The sequence below is a fragment of the Chiloscyllium punctatum genome, chromosome 12 (genome assembly GCF_047496795.1).
Source record: "Chiloscyllium punctatum isolate Juve2018m chromosome 12, sChiPun1.3, whole genome shotgun sequence".
In the NCBI taxonomy this organism is placed as follows: domain Eukaryota; kingdom Metazoa; phylum Chordata; class Chondrichthyes; order Orectolobiformes; family Hemiscylliidae; genus Chiloscyllium; species Chiloscyllium punctatum.
Genome location: NC_092750.1, coordinates 15,307,700 through 15,330,071, shown reverse-complemented (window position 1 = coordinate 15,330,071; position 22,372 = coordinate 15,307,700). Strand labels below are relative to the sequence as shown.

The 22,372-nt window shown below is 42.9% G+C and overlaps 1 protein-coding gene across 4 annotated transcripts in view; it reads left to right on the top strand.

Moving 5' to 3' along the window:
• LOC140483624 (caM kinase-like vesicle-associated protein) overlaps nucleotides 1-22,372 on the top strand; it is a 155,025-nt gene that overhangs the window by 14,417 nt on the left and 118,236 nt on the right. Inside the window, exon 2 of one of the 4 annotated variants that reach the window (XM_072581913.1) lies at nucleotides 22,244-22,341. The exons of the other annotated variants lie outside the window; for them this stretch is intronic. The gene's annotated coding sequence lies outside the window, so the exon portion shown is untranslated. The remainder of the gene's footprint in view (nucleotides 1-22,243; nucleotides 22,342-22,372) is intronic. 4 annotated transcript variants of the gene reach the window in all.

Genomic DNA, 22,372 nt, shown 5'->3' with positions numbered 1-22,372 from the left:
CACAACTTCAAACATATGGAAAGAAAGCCTCAATTTCTCTATTTCCCATTTTACTCCAGAGGAAGAGAATCAGGACTCTTTCCCTATCGCACAGAAAACACATTTATAACAATGAAGAAGAAATTAGGTATTAAAGTAAAGAACTTCCTTGGTGTCCACATCTCATCAACTGTCTATATACAGGGTTACATCTGAAGACGGTAACATTGGGTGACATGTAAAGGCCAGTAGTGCAGCGGTAGTGTCCCGATACCCTGGACCAGGAGGCCTGGGTACAAGTCCCACCTGTTCCGGAGATGTGTAATTAAATCCCTGAACAGGTAGATTAGAAAATAAATTAAAATAAAAAATAAGGTCAGTAGTGCAGTGGTAGTATTCCTACCTCTGAAATAGGCAGCCTGGGTTCAATTCTCATCTGCTCTAGAGGTGTGAAGTAAAATGTCTGAACAAGCTGATTAAATAAAATCTATAAAAGCCAATGGCATGGTGGTAGTGTCCCTATTTCTAGGCAAGAAGACCCAGGTTTAAATCCCACCTGCTCCAGGGGTGCTTAATAACATCACTGAACAGATTGCCTTCATATTGATGTTTCCTAATCAACGTGAAGAAAATTCTTACATTAATACAGCAACTTTTGCTTCTTCATGACAGCCTGAAATACTTTACAATCAATTAAGTGCTTTCTAAGTCATTGCCACTGTTGTAATACTAGTTGGAGCCAAATTGTGCACAGCAAACTTCCACAGCCAAAACTAAAATGTGACAATGACCAGATAATGGTTTGTTTTGGTATTGGTTGATGGACTAATATTGATCAAGGCAACAGGGACAACTCCCCTGCTTCCTATTGTAAAAAAGAACTTGATACTTCTACCTGAGAGAATGGATTTGGTTTTACAACATATCAGAGAAATAGTATTTTCTGCAATCGTGAAACAGTACAGCAGTGCTGCATCACAGTGTTCGCCTGAATTCTGTCTGTCCTCAGGTCTATGGAATGGAAATTGAATATACAGTCTTCAGAGCAGCTGGGTGAGCACATGCCAAACCGTAATGCAGAAAAGCAATTCATTGCTGAACTCACAAGCAAATGAATGGGGTAGAGCAGTTTAACTCTGCTTTTATGTTTTTACATCCTCCATTCTCCTGGTTAGACAATGATTTAATCCTTAATTATTTTTGTATATAACCATTGGTTGGCTCTGTATATCTTCTATTGGATGACTAATTCAGCACATACAAAGAGGAACTTACTAACACAGGAATGGATATACCCCTGCAATGTTTCATTCTGTGAATGAATCTACTTCATGAAGATAAAACTGGCTCCTTCATCCATCATTTCACTTTGATATGTTATAAAATTAAGAACTTTTTTGATTAACATAACTTGTGGGGAAATGGGTAGCGCAATAGACTGGACAGTGTTTTTTTAAATCCAGCCTTCAATTCACTTGGTCTGTGATAATGAGGTTTCTTTCTCCTCTCTGAGAGATTATTTTGTGTAGTTTCAGCCTGGTTTTAAGGAAGTGCAAACCAGCTTATGATTTATGGCAAAACTGAGTCACCAAGAGTGGAAATCTGATGCAGAAAACTAAGGAAAAGAAAATGTTGCTTCATTGAGGCAAGTATATTACTTGAAGTGTTCATGGAGTTTAATTTTACATGTAAATCGCACTGTACCTAACATGGGAGTGCAAGTACTAAAGCTGGGGCAAAAATATGAGAACATGATGTACTCAACAACCCAGCATTGAGGACCTTCTCAATGTAAGCAAACTATTGTTAACCTTTTGCAGATGGATATTCCTTCAGATGTAACATAATACAATTACTCATCATATTGGCGCTTAACTGACTTACTGTCAGGTACAGAACAAGACAAGAATGATAATATGTGCATGAATTCTTCTTGAAGATCGGTGACAGATCTTGAGGGAATAGAATTGACTACAGATCTATTCTTTTTTAAATAATTGCAGCAAGCCTCATAAAAAAATCAGCTGAGTTATGTAATATTGTGATAAGCAATAAATCTGTTCCATTAATCATCAAGACTAAGCTGAATAGGATGTAAAATTGCCATACGATTCTGGATTAGCTATTTAAACTCACAAACTGCAGGCTGATTCTGGCATGGAGTTACACTAAAGGAATCAAACATGATTTCAGCTGGTATGTCACATTCACTATGGATGACACTAAAAGCAAATCCCAGCTAGAATGACCTGATTATAATTGGTTACGATGATGTGACTATCAGCTTTGATCTGTGTTAGCGTTTGAATGTGAGGAATCTGTGACTCAGATCCCATTCCAAGACTGGAACACGCAATCTAAGTTGGCAATATGTTGTGCATGATGTCAGGTGTTCTATTTCAGATGGACTATTAAAGCCAAACTCTCTCTGCCAATCAGTTGGACATTAAGGATCTTTTTGAAAATGAAGGAAGTTCTTCCAATTTCTAGGCATCATCCAACACATGTCCATTCTCTTAAGGCCCTTTCTACTTTTTATAATCTTGTTAGTGAAGGAGGAAACCAGGGCCAGTTTTAATTTTATGAAATGGGTTCACTCAGAGTGAAACTTTGAAGGGATATGTCTCCTGACTCTCATGTTAGTAAGTTGCTTTTTATATGTAAGAAAGAAATGTGGATGTTGTAAATCAGACAAAAATAGAAATTGCTGGAAAACGTCAGCAGGTCTGGCAGCATCAGTGAAGAGAAATCAGAGTTAATGTTTAGGGTCTGAGGAAGGGTCATTCCACCCAAAACTTGCACCCTGATTTCTCTCCACAGATGCTGCCAGTCCTGCTGAGCTTTTCCAGCAATTTTTCTTTATGTCTCCTCTTTATATGTGCTTAACTAACCATCCAAACAATGCCTTCCACCAATATGTATTTAATTTCAATGAATATAAAAACACCACCCTGGTGTGAGAAAGTTTCGAAAGCCTCTACTTTAAATGTATTGTCCCGAACTCACCATTTATAGTGGTCCATCGTTCTACTTTTTCTGTTATGAATGAAATGAAGGCAGAAACCGGTAGAAATGTATGGCAGGATAGCTGGAACTTGTGGAGAGACAAAACAGATTCTGACATTCTGGTGTTACTAGAGAAGATGGGCACAGAAATGTATTCATTTACATTTTCTCTTGTCAGATAATCTCATGGCTAATAATTCCTTCAAGTCCGCAAAAATGTACTGAATATGTATTCCTCAGGATATGTTGAAAATTCTCAGCCATCTGATTAAATATTATATCCAATGATTCTCAAGGCAATTGTCCAGTACACAATGTCTGTGACGCTTTTGAATTATGGAAATGAATTGGGTTATAATGTTCTTCTGTAAATAGTTGTAAGTCTTTGGAACTCCTTACCATAGAGAGCTATAGGGCAGAGTCCTTGTGTATACTTAAGGGATAGATAGGATAGATAGATAGGATAGATAGCTCTTTAGTTAGTTAGATAACTCAGGATTTATGGGGAAAGAGTAGGAAAGTGGTTGCAAGGAATGCTGGATTAGCCATGATCCTATTGAATGGTAGTGCAGGCTTGAGGATCTGAATAGTCTACTCCTATTCCTAATTCTTATAAATGCATTCAAGCTTCATAAGCCATCTCTGCTCAATGTCACGTTTCAAAACCAGTGGGTTACTTGCAGTGCTTTGCAACACAAGAGCAATACAGTCAGTGTTGAGTACCAGACACAGCTCTCGGCCAGTGTTGGCATTTTAATCAGAACATCCCAAAATTAAATGATATCTGGGAAAAGTTGCATGTCATAGAATAAGTCTCACATTAGCAAAATTGACTGAGTTTTTCACAATGAAGTCTACCAGAGTACCAGCCTGATGACATAACATAGCCTGTGAGATAGCATGAGAATAGAATCACTGGTGAACACAGTTCAGGCACACAATGTTAGGATAACCTCAGATGGGAAAAAGTTAATTGAGAGCGCAATTGAAGAGGGTGAGTAGTCAAACAGAGAGAGAAGTCAACAGAGAGAGAGATACAAAGGGCATCAATATTGACAGAGAGAGGCAGTGGCATAAATAATTCATAAGCAAAAAGGTATGAGTGTCCAGAACATATAATGAGAGAAACTGAGAGTTGAAGTTGTTTTAAGGTCCTGAGTGAGTTTTATTGTTGGAACCACTGCCTGTGTGTTTACCTTTGTCTCGTCCTCGGTCTGTTTTGGAGGAAGTTCCTTTCCCTTACTACAGAATAACTAAATAAACTAATGTGGTCATTTACCGAAGAAGGGTCACTGGACCTGAAACATTATCTCTGCACAGATGCTGCCAAACCTGCTGAGATTTTCCAGCAATTTCTGTTTTTGGTGTAACAGAATCATTATTCACGGAGGATAATTCATTACTGAAAATCCAGTGTTTTGATATCCATGTCTCTGCTGAATTCAATAATGAGGGAAGGGTCACTGGACCTGAAATGTTAACTCTGATTTCTCTTCACAGATGCTTCCAGGCTTGCTGAGCTTTTCCAGCAACTTCTGTTTCTGTGTCACTAAAGAGGAAAGCTGATTTCACCAATAGTTTTAAATTCTCCTCATTGGCAATGTCATAATAGCAAATGTTAAGTTAAAGGGATATTGTTGACCAAAAGTAAAGGTATCTAGAGTGTAGTGCTGGAAAAGTGCAGCAGGTTAGGCAGCAACTGAGGGGCAGGAGGATCAACGTTTCGGGCATAAACCCTTCATCAGGAATGAGGCTTATGGGTCAGGGCTGAGAGATAAATGGGAGAGAGGGTGGGGTTTGCGGGGAGGTAGCTGGGAAAGTGATAGGTGGATGAAGGTGAAGAAGAAGGTGATAGGTCAGAGGGTGCAGTGATGGACAGATCTGGAGGGCGGTGCCGAGTTGGAGGCTTGGGTCTGGGATAATGTAGGGGTAGGGAAATGAGGAAGCTGTTGAAATCCACATTTATCACGTGTGGTTTCAGGGTCCCAAGATGTAATATGAGGCGTTCCTCCTCCGGGCATCAAGTGGTAAGTTTGGCAGTGGAGGAGGCCCAGGACCTGCATGTCCTTGACGGAGTGGAAGGGGGAGTTGAAGTGTTCAGCCATGGGGCAGTGGGGTTGGTGGGTGCAGGTATCCCACAGATGTTCTCTGAAACAATCCGCAAGAAGGTGTCCTACCTCCCTGATGTAGAGAAGACCACACCAGGTGTAACAGATGCAGGAGGTGACATTGGTGGAGGTAGATTTCTGACGGATGTGGAAGGATCCCTTGGGGCCTTGGACAGAGGTGAGGAGAGTGGTGTGGGCACATGTTTTATACTTCCTGCGGTGGCAGGGGAAGGTGCCAGGAGTGGGGTGTGGGGTGTGGGCTGATTGGGGGTGTGAACCTGACGAGGGAGTGGCATAGGGAATGGTCTTTTCAGAATGCTGTTAGGGGTGGGGAGGGAAATATACATCTGGTGTTGGGGTCCATTTGGAGGTGGGGGATGTGGTGCATGATGATGCATTGTATGCAGAAGTAGTTGGGCTGGAAGGTGAGGACCCGGGGGGTTCTGTCCTTGTTGCGTTGGGAGGGGTGGGGTTCAAGGGCGGTGGTGCGTGAAGTAGAGGAGATGCGCTGGAGGGCATCGTCAACCATGTGGGATCGAAGAAGAAGGAGGCCATCTGGGACTTTGAGGTGGAACTGATCATCCTGGGAACAGGTGCAGTGAAGGCGGAGGAATTGGGAATAAGAGATGGTGTTTTTTCCGGAGGTGTAGTTTCAGTAGCTGTGGGAGTCGGTGGGATTGTAGTATGTGTCTGTGGTTAGTCAGTTAGCAGTCCAGTCAGTGGTGGAGAGGTCCAGGAAGGGGAAGGAGGTGTCCGAGATAGGTTGGGGTGGAAAGATGTTGGTAAAATTGATGAACTGTTCAACCACCTCGTGGGAGCACAAGACGGTACAGAAACAGTCAACGATGTAGCGGATGAACAGATGGGGGTTGGTGCCAGTGTAACTGCAGAAGATGGACTGTTCCACATATCCAACAAACAGGCAGGCATTGCTGGATCCCATGCGGGTGCCCATGGCTATCCCTTTGGTTGGAGGAAGTGGGAGGATTGGAAGGAAAGGTTGTTGAGGGTGGGGACCAGTTCAGCCAGGCGGATGAGGGTGTCGGTGGAAGGGACGGTGTGAGAGAAAGAAATTGAGCTTGGAGACCTTCATCATGGCGGATTGATATGTACAGGTCCTGGATGTCCACAGTGAAGATGGAGCATTGGGGGCTGCGGAAATGAAAATATTGGAGGAGGCGAAGGGCGTGGGTGGTGTCCCGAATGTAGGTGGGGTGTTCCTGGATTAAGGGGGACAGGACAGTGTCAAGGTAGGAAGAGAAGAGTTCAGTGGGACAGGCGCAGGCTGAGACAATGGGTCGACTGGGACAGTCAGGCTTGTGAATCTTCGGCAGGAGGTAGAATCAGGCAATGCGGGGTTCACGGACAATGAGGTTGGAGCCTATAGATAGGAGATCCTCAGAGGTGATGAGGTTGTGGATGGTCTGGGAGATGATGGTTTGATGATGGGAGGTGAGGTCATGATCAAGGGGGCCATAGGAGGAGGTGTCTGCAAGTTGGCGCCTGGCTTCAGAGGTGTAGAGTTGGCCGCTCATTCCATGACCACTAGGGCAATCAATGATGTCACTTCTGCCCCACCACCACGGCATAGCCCGCAGGCACTGTCGACCACACCTCCTCCGCGATCACCGTTCACCCAACCACCTCCACAACTGTCGAGAAGACGACCATCGCAGGATCCACCGGCGCCGCTCAATCACCAGCACCGACACGATACCTACCTTGCACATCGCTCCCGATCCCGTAGTTGCTGCCACGGCAGCCACTTCCACCCCGCTGGAACATTCTATTGTCGACATCATTTCTGCCGCTAACTGGGTGAAGTGGGAAAGCTAAGTGGGTGAAGTGGAAGTGCAGAGTGAAGGTCAATGATCTTCTACTTTCAACGGGGAAATGTGTTACTATCATCTCTCTGCTACCTCATACTTAGTGTACCTCTGCACCTGTTCACACATCTCACCAAGGATCATAGGCTATAAGTCTTAAAATTGTGGGCTTCATTTCTGCTCAACCATGTTCACCCACCTCATCCTCCCAAATTCGAAACCTTCCCTGTCCTCTGTGCTTCCGACACGCTTACCTCTCCTTCTCCTGCTCCACTAGCCACTCATTCATCCTTTCCATTATAGTCAATCGCTCCTTTTGTCTCATCACATAAAAAATTGGAATGCAACTCTGTCAAGAGGATCAAGTGGCACAGCAGCTCAGTGGTTAGCACTGCTGCCTCACAGCACCAGGGACCTGGGTTCAATTCCAGCTTCGGGTGACTGTGTCTGTGTGGAGTTTGCACATTCTCCCCATGTCTGCGGGGGTTTCCTCCGAATGCTTTGGTTTCCTCCCAAGTCAAAGATGTACAGATCAGGTGAATTAGCCATGCTATATTGCCCACAGTGTTAGGGGCATTAGTCAGAGGGAAATGGGTCCGGGTGGGTTAGTCTTCAGAGGGTTGGTGTGGACCTAGAACATAGAAAAGTACAGCTCAGAACAGGCCCTTTGGCCCACCATGTTGTGCCGAGATTTAATCCTAATGTAAAATATAGTAACTTAACCTACGCAGCCCTCAACTCATTGCTATCCATGTGCATATCCAGCAATCGCTTAAATGTCCGCAATGACTCTGCTTCCACCATCACAGCTGGCAATGCATTCCATGCATTTACAACTCTCTGCATAAAGAACCTACCTCTGATGTCTCCTTTATACCTTCCTCCTAATATCTTCAAACTATGACCCCTCGTACCAGTCAATCTTGCCCTGGGGAAAAGTCTCTGGCTATTGACTCTAAATATTCCTCTCATTATTGTGTATACCTCAATCAGGTCTCATCACTTCTTCCTTCTCTCCAGAGAAAAAAGTCTGAGCTTAGTCAACCTTTCTTCGTAAGGCAAGCCCTCCAGTCCTGTCTTTAATCCTATATTCAGCATTCGAGTTCGACCTTCCAAAATGCATCACTTCGCATTTATCCAGGTTGAACTCCATCTGCCATTTCTCAGCCCAGCTCTGCATCCTGTCTATGTCACGCTGCAGCCTGCAGTAGCCATCTATACTATCGGCGACACCTCCAACCTTTGTGTCATCTGTAAATTTACTAACCCACCTCTCAACCTCCTCATCCCAGTCATTTATAAAAACTACAAAGAGCAGAGGTCCAAGAACAGAGCCCTGTGGGACCCCACTCAACACTGACCTCCAGGCAGAATACTTTCCATCTACAACCACTTTCTGCCTTCTGTCAGGCAGCCAATTCTGAAGCCAGATAGCCAAATCTCCCTATATCCCATAATTCCTGACTTTATGAATGAGCGTAACATGGGGAACCCTGTTAAGTGCCTTGCTGAAGTCCATTTACACCACATGCACTGCTCAGCCGTTGTCAACCTGTCTTGACACCTCCTCAAAGAACTCAATAAGATTTGTGAGGCATGACCTGCCCCTCACAAAGCCATGCTGACTGCCTTTAATCGCACTATGCTTTGCCAAATAGTCATAAATCCTATCCCTCAGAATTCTTTCCAAAACTTTGCTGACCACAGACCTAAGACTGACTGGTCTGTAATTGCCAGGGATTTCCCTATTATCCTTCTTGAAAAGAGGAACAACATTCACCTCCTTCCAATCCACTCCCATGGAGAGTGAGGAGGCAAATATCCTCGCCAGCGGCTTAGCAACCTCCTTTCTCGCTTCCTGGAGCAGCCTAGGATAAATCTGGTCTAGCCTGGAGACTTATCAATCTTAATGTTTTCCAAACTTTCCAGCACATCAACGTCATCAATCTTGATCTGGTCAAGACTGTATCCCAGCTCCTCTAAGCTTTCATTTACAACAAGAAGACCTATTGGGCCAAATGGCCTGTTTCCACACTGTACGGCGTCTGATCTAAGACTGGGTCGTGGGGGCAGGCATATAGCAAATATCAGCCTCTTCATTCCCTCTGATGAAAACCTAGCCAGTAAAGAATATAGCTACTTGTGTGTCTCCATGGACAGTTTGGTGACCACCATGAAGACCCAGACCTGTAACACTGTGTATCTGCTGGGTATGCTTTGAGACCCGCACTCCATTGCTTTAGCCATAATTGGTGACCATCAATGTCAGGCCTCTCTCCTCACATAGAGACTGAGGTTTCCTGCAGACATTCACTGGGAGAAGGAACCCCCCCCCCCCCCCCCCCCGCAGAAGCTTTATCTCAGAATACACCAGAAGTCCTGGTCCCTTCACCTCTCCCACACTCAGAAATAACTTTCTGTTCAATCACAGGATGTGGTTTCTTTGGCTAGGTCAGCATTTATTACCCATCTCTGGATTAGTGGTGCTGGAAGAGCACAGCAGTTCAGGCAGCATCCAAATAGCTTCGAAATCGACGTTTCGCTTTTGCCCGAAACGTCGATTTCGAAGCTATTTGGATGCTGCCTGAACTGCTGTGCTCTTCCAGCACCACTAATCCAGAATCTGGTTTCCAGCATCTGCAGTCATTGTTTTTACCTCATTTATTACCCATCCCCAATTGCCCAGGGTGCAGTTAAGAGTGAACCACAGTGCTGTGGGTCTCTAGTCACATATAGGCCAGACTCGGTAAGGATGACAGATTTCCTTCCCTAAATGACATTAGTGAACCAGATGGGCTATTCCCAACAATTGACAACGGTTTCATGGTCATCAGTAGATTCTAAATTCCAGATTTTTTCTTGAATTTAAATTCCAGCAATTGCCATGGTGGGATTTGAACTCAGGTCCCCAGAACTTACATGGGTCTCTGGATTAATAGCCTAGCAATAAGACCACTAGATCGTCCTGTGGGGAGTTTCAATGCAAAGTGCTCAACTGTTTGGGAATAGCAATTTATTTTCATCGCTTTATAAAGGGATTTGCTGAGTATCTCTCCTGAAATTATATAGCATGGTCTTGATGGATCAAAAGGCCTCCTTCTGTGCCCCAGTGACTGCTTCAATACCACTAACTTTAAATATTCTTATATTCCGAACTTCGGAAAACAGAGGAAAACCACCTATACAACGTATTCAAGGAGAACGGATACTCAAAAAATACAGTCCGCAGATTCCTCAAGAACAAACCACGACAAGCAGCCCAAATACAGCCAGAAACCTTAACCACCTTACCATACATCAAAGAAGTTTCAGAAATGACAGCCAGACTACTAAGACCCCTCAGAATCCTAGTAGCACACAAACCCACCAACACTCTCAAACAAAAACTAACAAGCTTAAAAGACCCAAACTAACAAGCTTAAAAGACCCAGTACAACCCATGGACAAAACTAACGTCATGTACAAAATTCCATGCAAGGACTGTCACAAACACTATGTAGGACAAACAGGAAGAAAGTTAGCCACCAGGATACATGAACACCAGTTAGCCACAAAAAGACATGACCCTCTCTCCCTCGTAGCCCTACACACGGAGGAAAAAAACCACCATTTCGACTGGGACAACACATCTATCCTGGGACAGGCTAAGCAAAGACATGCCAGAGAATTCCTAGAGGCCTGGCACTCCAACCACAACGCCATAAACAAACCTATAGATCTAGATACCATCTATTAACCCCTCAGAAAACGAACAGGAAATGACATCACCACAAACCCCAAGAACCCCATCCAGGACAAACATATAAATAGAAAGCAGGAGACAACAGCTTCGCTTCACTTGGAGGTTGCCACTGATGATGTTACCTAGCCAGGTAATGAAACGTCTGGATATCAAACCTACAGCTCAGTGAGCAAACCTACACCCTATTCTTATCTCTCAACTGGCATCCAGAACAAGGTTAGAGTGGTGCTGGAAAAGCACAGCAGGTCAGGCAGCATCCAAGGAGCTGGAAAATCGACGTTTCAGGCAAAATCCCTTCATCAGGAATGGCATCCAGAACAGTTGAGTAGCACTGGCCACACCAGCAATGAAGAATGGCTTAGAGAGGCAATAGGTATTTGGTTTATTGAAAAGAAATACCACAGTGATGTTCATGACAATACAAATAAAACAAGCAACTATAATTCATAACCTAGTTGTAGATGATTATGAAAATAAAATACAGTATAACACAAAGGAACAAATGCACAATTATGATCATTTCAGTATTCAAATATGTTACAAAATGAAGGTCTTACAAAATAAAGTGCAAAGTATGTTTTGCATTCACTGCATTTAGTGTCATGGAGAAGTACAGCACGGAAACAGACTCTTCAGTCCAACTCATCCAGGCCGACCAGATATCCTACATATATCTAGTCCCATTTGCCAGCATTTGACCCATATCCTTCGAAACCCTTCCTAGTCATATATCCATCCAGACGCTTTTTACATGATGTAATTGTACCAGCCTCCACAACTTCCTTGGGCAGCTCATTCCATACACACCCTCTGTGTGAAAATGTTGCCCCTTTGGTCCCTTTTAAATCTTTCCCCTCTCACCTTAACCTATGCCCTCTAGTTTTGGGCTCCCCTATCCTGTGGAAAAGACCTTGGCTTTTCACCCTATCCATGCCCCTCATGATTTTATAAACATCTGTAAAGTCACCTCTCATCCTTTGACATTTCGGGTTGTTTTACAAAGAATTGTAACAGCAAGACAGACTGATTGGGCTAGGCTTACAATTCCCTTGTTGTAGCATATTTAGCTAGAAGTGCTCTGATGCAGACCCATTGCTGTTACCAGCAGTTGACCTAGCAACCCACATCTTGTGCTTCCTGGTAGCATTCTCTGAGCCAGCAGTTAGATCTTTCAAAGTAATGATCGCCCATGGAATTGCCTGGGGATCCTGCAGTACTATTACTTTGTATGTCTACCAGAAATTGAACCATGCTTCTTCAGGCCTGTAATTTCTAAAACGCCAATGCTAAGCTACTCTCTTTGAGTAAGTGGTCTCAACAGACTTTGTAAAGTCAATTAAAGGCTAATTATTGACTGAAACCTCATGTTAATCCTGTTACTTGGGATGAAGCCAGTTAGTGGACTCAGAAAACCAGCAGGTCTGCTCTTTTGTCTTAACGGAGTTTTGACACTGGAGTGTATTGGATGTTCCTTATTATAGGGAGACAGACAGACAAAATGAATTGAATGATTGTGTTTGGTTTCCTGGTCTAAGTTTGAATTGTCTGTCACAGTATGACTAGTTTTATTGTCAATTTGTTCGGAAGAAGAAGCTGTTCTTGACATTGTAATGCTGGAGTAGAGGTTCTGTGGTATCAGCTAACAGAGCAGGGGTCTGTACCGAGATACACACAGCACTGTGACACTTATATTTGTCTGATAATGCCTTGTGTGGGGAAAGAAAGAACAGAAAATAATTCACAAAATAAAAATTTTTCTCTGTCAGCTTCCAGCCATGGTTGATAAGTGCATCTTTGGACACGATGTTGGGAGGAAATTTCTGATGTCTGCAGATGGTTTTCTTACAGACACACACAACAGGCAACAGTTTTCATGGAAGTGGTTAGAGTTTTATTCAACAAAATTAACAATCTTTTAGTGAATAAAGGCCCTAGAGCCAGAAATGATTGATTTTGAATAGGACGGAGCACTGGTGGAATTTGAGCATTGTACGTAAGGTCTGTCTCATTAACTTGGTGTGTATGTTAGCAAGTAATGAAGGGAAAGTCATCCAGTTTTCCTCAGCACCCTTCATAAATAGTGAAATTTGCATTTTATATCAGCACCTTAAGAATACAGTCAGAAATCAGGCAGATAAGATAAAGCAAAATATTACAAAAAAAAGATCTGAAATAAAAACAAAGTGCTGAAAAGTCTCAGCAGGTCTGGCAGCACCTGTGGAGAGAGAAACAAGGTTAATGTTTCAAGTCAAAAATGACTCTTTCGACTTGATATGTTAACTTGCTTTCTCTCCCCCAACAGATACTACCAGACCTGCTGAGTTTCTCCAGCATTTTCTGTTTTTAGTTTCATGAAGAATGATTTTCACTTCCTGTTGTAAACTTTGTTTCTCAAATGATTTATTCTCAAACTGAACTCGCTCAACAGAATCACAATACATTGTGCAGCGCAGATACGGTCAGCTCCTCATTATATAGCTCCAGTAAGTTGACATTTGGACAATCATGGCTGGAAGCTAAAAAAGAAAATTCCAATTTTGTGAACTATTTGAACACAAGATAACAATATCCTCTGAGACCCTTACATGTAAAAAGGGGGAAAGCATGATAAATAATCACCTGATGCCTGTCTATATTAGTGTCATTGAATCATTGAAATGTACAGCATGGAAACAGACCCTTCGGTCCATCTCGTCCATGTGACCAGATATCCCAACTCAAGCTAGTCCCATGTGCCACCACCTGTCCCATATCCCTCCAAATCCTTCCTATTCATATACCCATCCAGATGCCTTTTAAATGTTGCAATTGTACCAGCCTCCACCACTTCCTCTGGCAGCTCATTCCATACACGTACCACCTTCTGAGTAAAAACGTTGCCTCTTAGGTCTCTTTTATATTTTCCCCACTCACCCTAAACCTATGCCCTCTACTTCTGGACTCCCCCACCCCAGAGAAAAGACTTTGTCTATTTATTCCAACCCAACCTATCCAATCCATCTATTCGTGAGCAGCATGGTGGTACAGTGGTTAGCACTGCTGCCTCACAGCGCCAGAGACCCGGGTTCAATTCCCGACTCAGGTGACTGACTGTGTGGAGTTTGCACATTCTCCCTGTGTCTGTGTGGGTTTGCTCCGGTTTCCTCCCACAATCCAAAATGTGCAGGTCAGGTGAATTGGCCATGCTAAATTGCCCGTAGTGTTAGGTAAAAAGGGGTACATGTAGGGGTATGGGTGGGTTGCGCTTCAGCGGGTCAGTGTGGACTTGTTGGGCCAAAGGGCCTGTTTCCACACCGTAAGTAATCTAATCTAATGCCTTTCAAACCTCCATAAGGTCACCCCTCAACCTCTGACGCTCCAGCGAAAACAAACCCAGTCTATTCAACCTCTCCCTATAGCTCAAATCCTCCAACCCTGGCAACATCTTTTCTGAACCTTTCAAGTTTCACAACATCCTTCCGATAGGCAGGAGACCAGAATTGCACACAATATTCCAACAGTGGCCTGGTCAATGTCTTGTACATCTTAGTGGAGAATGAGAAGATCAGAATAGAAAAGTAATTGTCCCTATTTTTGATATGGAGGTGCTGGTGTTGGACTGGTCAAAAGTCAATGAAACACCTAATTATAGTCCAATCGGTTTATTTGAAATTACAAGCTTTGGGAGTGCTGTCCCTCCATCGAGTGAAGTGAAGATAACATCCAGGGACAGACTTCATAATCCGAGAGATCAAATGATCATACAAATGATATGAATGGAGTATCAATAGGCTGAATAACAGATCTCTGCAGGTGATCAAGAGTGTCAGACAGTGTGAGTAAAGTGTCAATGGCTTAATAACAAGCAAAGCGATGACCAATACTCTGATTAATTGGGGCAAAAAGATAATTACAAAAATTAAAAATAAGGTTGTGCTGGAGACAAACCAAATGACTGGAATAATGTAATAAGTATAAGAATCGCATGCTAAGGGTCTAACTAAAATAACAAGTAATCCAAAACTGTACAAACTATTTAAGGTAGCGAGTTCATAGCGAGTTATCAAAGTGACAGTGTCAAAACACGACTGTAAGGAAGATTTTACAGATACGGAACAGTGCGGTGGGGCCACATGTAGCACGACATGAACCCAAGATCACGGTTGAGGCCATCTTCATGGATGCATTCCAAATATAGAGTATATGGTCTGAAGAATGTGCCCCAGTATTATGGGATGTTAGCCAATTTGTGACCTCACCAGACTCTGTAAGTCATTGATTATCACACTAATATCCTGCAGGGTTCTGATACCAACTGAGGCTAGACAATAGACAATAGGTGCAGGCATAGGCCATACAGCCCTTAGGGCCAGCACCACCATTCATTATGATCATGGCTGATCATCTACAATCAGTATCCTGTTCCTGCCTTATCCCCATAACCCTTGATTCCACTATCTCTAAGAGCTATATCCATCTCTTTCTTGAAAGTATCCAGAGACTTGGCCTCCACTGCATTCTGAGGCAGAGCATTCCATACACCCACCACTCTCTAGGTGAAGAAGTTTCTCCTCAACTCTGTTCTAAATATTCTTCTCAGATTTGGGTAGCCATGTCATGCACAATGCTATTATTGCCCCCCACTCTGTGCCCCAAACGCACTGTATTTCCTGCAGGAAGGACATCAGCTACACTACTTGTTCATTTAAGAGAACTTTCTTTTTATCAGAGGCAGAACCTGCTGGCCACCTTTCCGAACGTAGCCCACCAGTTAGGGCACTTCAATGAGAATTAACCATGGCGCTGTCACTTGAAGACCAGTGACATCTGAGCAGCCATTTTGTACAGGAAGCAAAGTGCTTATCAAAGCCTCATTAGGGAAGATGGATAAAAACTATGAAAACCACAGTGTAACTTTGAATCATCAAAAGACAGAGAAAGTTGGGACATGGTTTGGAAAGATTGCTACAGGCCGCTCCAAAAGTATTTCAAAGGAAAGGATTGGTGATGGCAGACTCTCTAGACTGTTTCCTCCTGCCAACAAAGCTTTAAATTATCTCAGGCTTCTTTGTAGAGTCACCAGATGCTCAAACCCCTTTGATCAGTGATTCGCTCCAAACGCACAAGCAGCTCACCGGCAGAATTTTTTTTTTCTTTGCTCATTTATGGGATGAGGGCATCACTGGCTAGGCCAGCATTCATTCTCCCCCCCCCCCCCCCCCCCCCACAATTGCCCAGAGGGCAGTTAAGAGTCAACCACATTGCTGTGGGTCTGGAATCACATGTAGGCCAGACGGGGTAAGGATGGCAGTTTCCTTCCTTAAAGGATATTAATGAACCAGATGGGTTTTTGAAACAATTGGCCATGGATTCATGGGCATCATTAGACTCTTCATTCGATGTAGGTACAGTTGCAACGTTTAAAAGACATTCCGATAAATACATGAGTGAGAAAGGTTTGGAGGGATATGGGCCAAGCGCAGACTGGTGGGACAAGTTTGCTTTGGGATTATGGTCGGCATAGACTGGTTGGACCGAAGGGTCTGTTTCGTTGTTGCGTAACTCTAAATGACCGTTTCCCCCTTGTCCTTCCCAAGATGTCTAATATGTCCTCAATTCTTCATCACCCTGAGATTGAAGGGAGATAATAATGTACTAACATATAATATGTTCAGTTTCAGTGTGGGGGTGTTAATCAGTTTGACATATATGTGTTAATACCTTTCCCAAAATACTGGAGGGAGAAGTTTCAGGAAAACAAATTCAAGAATCCATTTGCTCATATCTTATAGCATAATATTAAAAACATTTTTGGCATCAGTTTGAGCTCACATATTTCTGTTGCTGTGATTTTGAACAAGTTAATGCAGGATGCCTTCTGCACTTTATTCTTAACTGGAGCACAACACCTACTTTGGCATGTGTGATTGTTATTCTGATTTCTAAGCACTGTGTTCCTGTCGATTTTAGATAACTCTTCTTTTCTTTAAGAGAGTGTAATACTATGTGAAAGTAACTGACACATCTCGATCAACACCTTTTCAAAATATACATATCATAAGAATCCCAACATTAATGATTGAGATATGAAGAAGTCAGGAGTGGAAATGGTCCACAGAGGGTTACACAGTTCCATTTTTAACGTCGCAAAAATACGCGGATCATGCAAAAAAAAACTGGCTAACTCCCAGATCCATAAGTAGCAAGTAACTTTTACCAAGCACAAGTGCCAGGCAATGACCATCTCCCTCATGATAGAATCTAACCAACCGGCTCTCACATTGAACAATGTTACCATCGATGAATCAACCACGATTAATGTTATAATCACTAACCAAAACATGAGCTGGACTGGCTGCAGAAATATTATGGTAATGAGGGGAGGATAGTGGTTGTGTATTCTGTGCTGAATAACTCACCTAAATGCCCAAAAGCCTCTCTATCACATACAAAGCACAATTCAGGAACATTATGGAAATTCTGTGCAGCTCTGAGAGCACTCAAGAACCTCAACAATAACCAGAGCAATTCATTGGCATCTCTCACACCACCAATGTACAGTGGTAGCAGTGTGTACCATCTGCATGATGCATTGTAGCAATTCACCCAGGCTTCATAGACAACATGTTCCGAACCCACAGTCTCTTAATACCCAGAAGGAAAAGAGTAGCAAGTGAACAGGAGCACTATCACCTGCAAGTGCCTGTTTGAATGATCAGAATCACTCTGACTTGGAAAAATATCACAGTGTCTTCATTGTCACTGGGACAAGATCCTAGAACGCCCTCTCAAATAGCACTGCATGAATACCTAGACCACAGAAACAGCGAGAGTCTGAGAATACAGTTCACCAGCCTCTTCTTACAGACAATTAACATTGGGCACTAAATGCTGGCGTAGTCAGTGAGACCCACCAATAAACAATATTTTTTTTAAATGGCCTGCAAACTAGATCGGTCAGCACAGTCTTGTTTCAGGGAAAACCACTCAGGACCATTAAAAATCTTAATATTAGCTAGCATTTGTCCTGACCATGACTGATAGAGAATTAAGTTATAAAGCATTTAAGTTCTGTCACAGTTCGGGGTACCTCATTACAGAAGGGATACTGAAGCCATGGGACATGTTGGATATAAATTCTCCTGGGAAGCTAAGGAAGTGATTGCTGAGCCTCTTACTGAGACATTTTTATCATCGATAGTCACAGGTGAGGTGCTGAAAGACTGGAGGTTGGCAAACGTGGTGCCACTGTTTGAGAAAGGTGGACAAGCCAGGGAACTACAGACCAGTGAGCCTGATGCCGGTGGTGGGCAAGTTGTTTGAGGGAATCTTAAGGGATAGGATGTACATGTATCTGGAAAGGCAAGGACTGAGTAGGGATAGTCAACATGGCTTAGTTTGTTGGAAATCATGTCTCACAAACTTGATTGAGTTTTTTGAAGAAGTAACAAAGAGGATTGATGAGGGCAGAATGCTGGGCGTGATCTATATGGACTTCAGTAAGGTATTCAGCAAGGTTTCCCATAGGAGACTGGTTAGGAAGGTTAGATCTCATTGAATACGGATACAGAACTGGCTGAAAGGTAGAAGACAGAGAATGGTGGTGGAGGGTTGTTTTTCAGACTGAGGCCTGTGACCAGTGGAGTGCCACAAGAATCGGTGCTGGGTCCATTATTTTTCATCATTTATATAAATGGTTTGGATGTCAGCATAGTAAGTTTGCAGATGATACCAAAATTGGAGGTGTAGTGGACAGCAAAGAAGGTTATCTCAGACTACAACAGAAACTTGATCAGATGGACCAATGGGCTGAGAAGTGGCAGATGGAGTTTAATTTAGATAAATGTGAGGTGCTACATTTTGGGAAAGCAAATCTTAGCAGGACTTCTACACTTAATGGTAAGATCCTAGGGTGTGTTGCTGAACAAAGAGACCTTGGAGTGCAGGTTCATAGCTCCTTGAAAGTGGAGTTGCCGGTAGATAGGATAGTGAAGAAGGCGTTTGGTATGCTTTCCTTTATTGGTCAGAGTGTTGCGTACAGGAGTTGGGAGGTCATTTTGCAGCTGTACAGGACATTGGTTAGGCCACTGCTGGAATATTGCGTGCAATTCTGGTCTCCTTCCTATCGGAAAGATGTTATGAAACTTGAAATGGTTTAGAAAAGATTCACAAGGATGTTGCCAGGGTTGGAGGATTTGAGCTATAGGGATTGGTTGAATAGGCTGGGGCTGTTTTCCCTGGAGCGTCGGAGGCTGAGGCTGACCTAAGAGAGGTTTACAAAATCATAAGGGGCATGGATAGGATAAATAGGCAAAGTCTTTTCCCTGCGTTGGGGGAGTCCAGAACTAGAGGGCATAGGTTTAGGGTGAGAGGGGAAAGATATAAAAGAGACCTAAGAGGCAACTTTTTCACGCAGAGGATGGTGAGTGTATGGAATGAGCTGCCAGAGGAAGTGGTGGAGGCTGGTACAATTGCAACATTTAAAAGGTATCTGGATGGGTATATGAATAGGAAGGGTTTGGAGGGCTATGGGCCGGGTGCTGGCAGGTGGAACTAGATTTGGTTGGGATATCGCTTGGACGAGTTGGACCGAAGGGTCTGTTTCCATGCTGTACATCTCTATGACCCTATGACATCATGTGAACATGAGGGGCAATCATTTTTTACACAGCAAGTGGTTCATGTGTGGATTGAATTACCAGAAGAAGGTGGTGGACACAGGTGAAGTTACAATGTTTAAAAGATACTTGGATAAGTACAGATTTGGAGGGATATGGGCGAAATGCAGGCAAGTGGGGACTAGTTTAACTTGGGAACATGGTTGGCATGATCTAGTTGGATCAAAGGGTTGGTTTCCATGCTGTACAAAACTATGATTAAGGTGGGAAACTTGAAAACCTAGGACCGTAATAACTAAAGCAGGCTAATGGGAGCATTCAGTGAAAACATGTAAATGTTGGCGATTATATCAGATGAAAAATTATTTCCATGATCAGGAAGTCAGGAGCAGGGGACTATATATTTGGGATTAGTGCAAAAGTAGAAATAGCTAGGTTTGAAAGCTTTTTTGTGCAAAATGCATTTGCTGCTTGGAATACATTATTATGAATGACTCTTAAGGGAAAGTGAAAATGAATTTGTAAAGGACTGAAGTAAATACTTGAAGTAAGATGTTAAAGGGTACTTGTAAAGAACAGGAAATGGGATTAGTGTACGCAGCTCCATTATGTCATGATATGCTACTGTGTTGAAGTCTTCGTGACTTTAATGCAACAGTTTTATACAAGTGCAACCCTGTCGATAAGCCCAACTGGGGATTCATCACTGGTGTAACCCCCAGGTGAGATGCAGTAATGTGATGGTTATGTTAGTAGATTGGTGACCACAAAAGACCAAGCTTAACTCTCTACTGCAGTCGGGGTGTTTAACTTCAGTTAATTATTGACTCCTGAATATAATACTTGTTGCAGTAATGGTGACTATGAAATTAATGGACTGTTGTAAAAATCTATCTGCTTAATTTATGTCCTTTAGGGAAGGACATCTGCTGTTCGTAAGGCAGAAGAGAGTCACAAAGATCCTGCTCATCTCTATGTTTAACGGGAGGCCACGTCCTTTTAAACTTTCTGTCCTAGTGTTAAATTCCCCTACAAGAGGAAGCATCCTTCCAGCATCTACTCTGTCAAGCCCCCTCAAAGCGTTTTAAGATCACTTCTCATTTTAATGATCTCCAGTAGCTATTCCAACAGGCCTAACCTGCTCGACCTTTTCTTATTAAACAACTCCTCCATTCTGGGAATCAGTCGGGTGAACCTTCTCTGAACTACTTTCAATACACTCTGGCCTCTTTAAGGGGAGACAAAGGCCTAGTCATATTATCACCAGCCATTACCACAGATGACTAGATAATCTTCGAGGGACCAGGGTTCAAATCCTGCTGTGGCTGCTCATAGAATTTCAATTCAATGTAACAAAAACAAATCTGGAATTAAGAGGCTAATTATGACCATGATGTTGTTGTCTATTGTTGTGGAGAGAACCCGTCTGTTTCACTCATGTCCTTTAGGGAAGGAAACTGCCAACCTTACCTGGTCTGGCCTATATGTGACTCCAGACCCACAGTCATGGAGTTAACCCTTAACTTTTCTCTGGGCAATTAGGGATGGGCACAAAAACACTCGTGATGCCCACATTTCATAGATGAGCTTTAAAAAAAGCTGAGACCAAAACTGTACATGGTATGCAGGTATAGTCTCACCAATGCCCTATCTAGCCATAACTTCCCCACTTTAATACTCCAAACCATTTCAATAAATTAATTAATCCTGCTTATTGTACATTCTAAAATTACCTGTTCCCTGGTTACTTCTAAGATATATTCTTCTAAGAAACTATCCTGAATACTTTCTTTGAACTCACCTCACCAGCTACTTTCCCCAAATTCATTCATCCAATACCTGAATATTGTAATACCTTTTCATACAGGTCCCCACTATTTTATGATTTACTTTCATTCCTACAATGTAGCTAATGTCTTGCCACCTACTGATACCCCTGACCAGTGACTTCCTTCTTTTGATATTTTTTTATTTCCACACATACTTACACCACAGTTCGATTCCCCAATACAACGGCATTTCTCATGACTGTTTTCATTTAACTTTTATTAACAGAGCTTTTGCCTTTCTTCCTGATTTTCTTAACAGCCTTGAATATGTAACATATAAATTAATATGAAGGGAATGGATAAGATAGAAGCAGGGAGGTTGTTTCCATGGTGGGTGAAAATAGAACTAGTGGCATAGCCTCAAAATAAGGGGGAGCAGATTTAGGACTGAGTTGAGGAGGAACTTCTTCACCCACAGGGTTGTGAATCTGTGGAATTCCTTGCCCAGGGAAACAGTTGAGGTAATCTTGCTGAATTGTTTTAAGGCAAACACAGATTTTTAACCAGTAAAGGAATTTAAGGGTTATGGTGAGTGGGCAGGTAGGTGGAGCTGAGTCCATGAAAAGATCAGCCATGACCTTATTGAATGCCGGAGCAGGCTAGAGGGGCCAGATGGCCTACTCCTGCTCCTAGATTTTGTGTTCTTATGTTCCAAACCAGCTGAGATCACTTTGCAACCATTTCTGACCACCAGTCTGGCACACTTGTGACCCAGTTTCATAGCAATGTAGCGCCTCTTAACTCCCCTCAAGCACATCACACAGTATGGGGAATAAATGCTAGCGTTTCCTGTGCTGTGATTGACTAGACAAAATGTTCTTTGGCTGTTAACCATCAAAGAACGTACACCACAGCTTCATTCTGTAGGAGTTGCTTATGGCTTTTAAAATTTAAAATGGACGACCGTGGGCACTACAGCCTTATACCAATGTCCTTAATCTTACAAATTTTTACTTCCCATTGGAAGCAAATTTCTCAAAAATTTGCCCACCTCTGTATGAAATAATAGAGATACGTTCTTGCATTTGCTTGTCTTAGCAAAAAGAGTGGACCTGAATATAAAGTCAGGAGCATTGTTTTGTAAGTGTGTTTTCTTTTGCCAATGTTAATGAGAATCAGTATTTGGAAGCACAGACTATTTTTATTCTTTCACCAGGATTCGGTGTTGCCCATCCCTAAGTACCCTTGAGGTGAAGGGCAGTGAAGAGTCGCCCGCATTGTTGTGGATCTGGAGTCACTTATAAGCCAGACCAAGTAAGGATGGCAGATTTATTTCCCAAAAGCA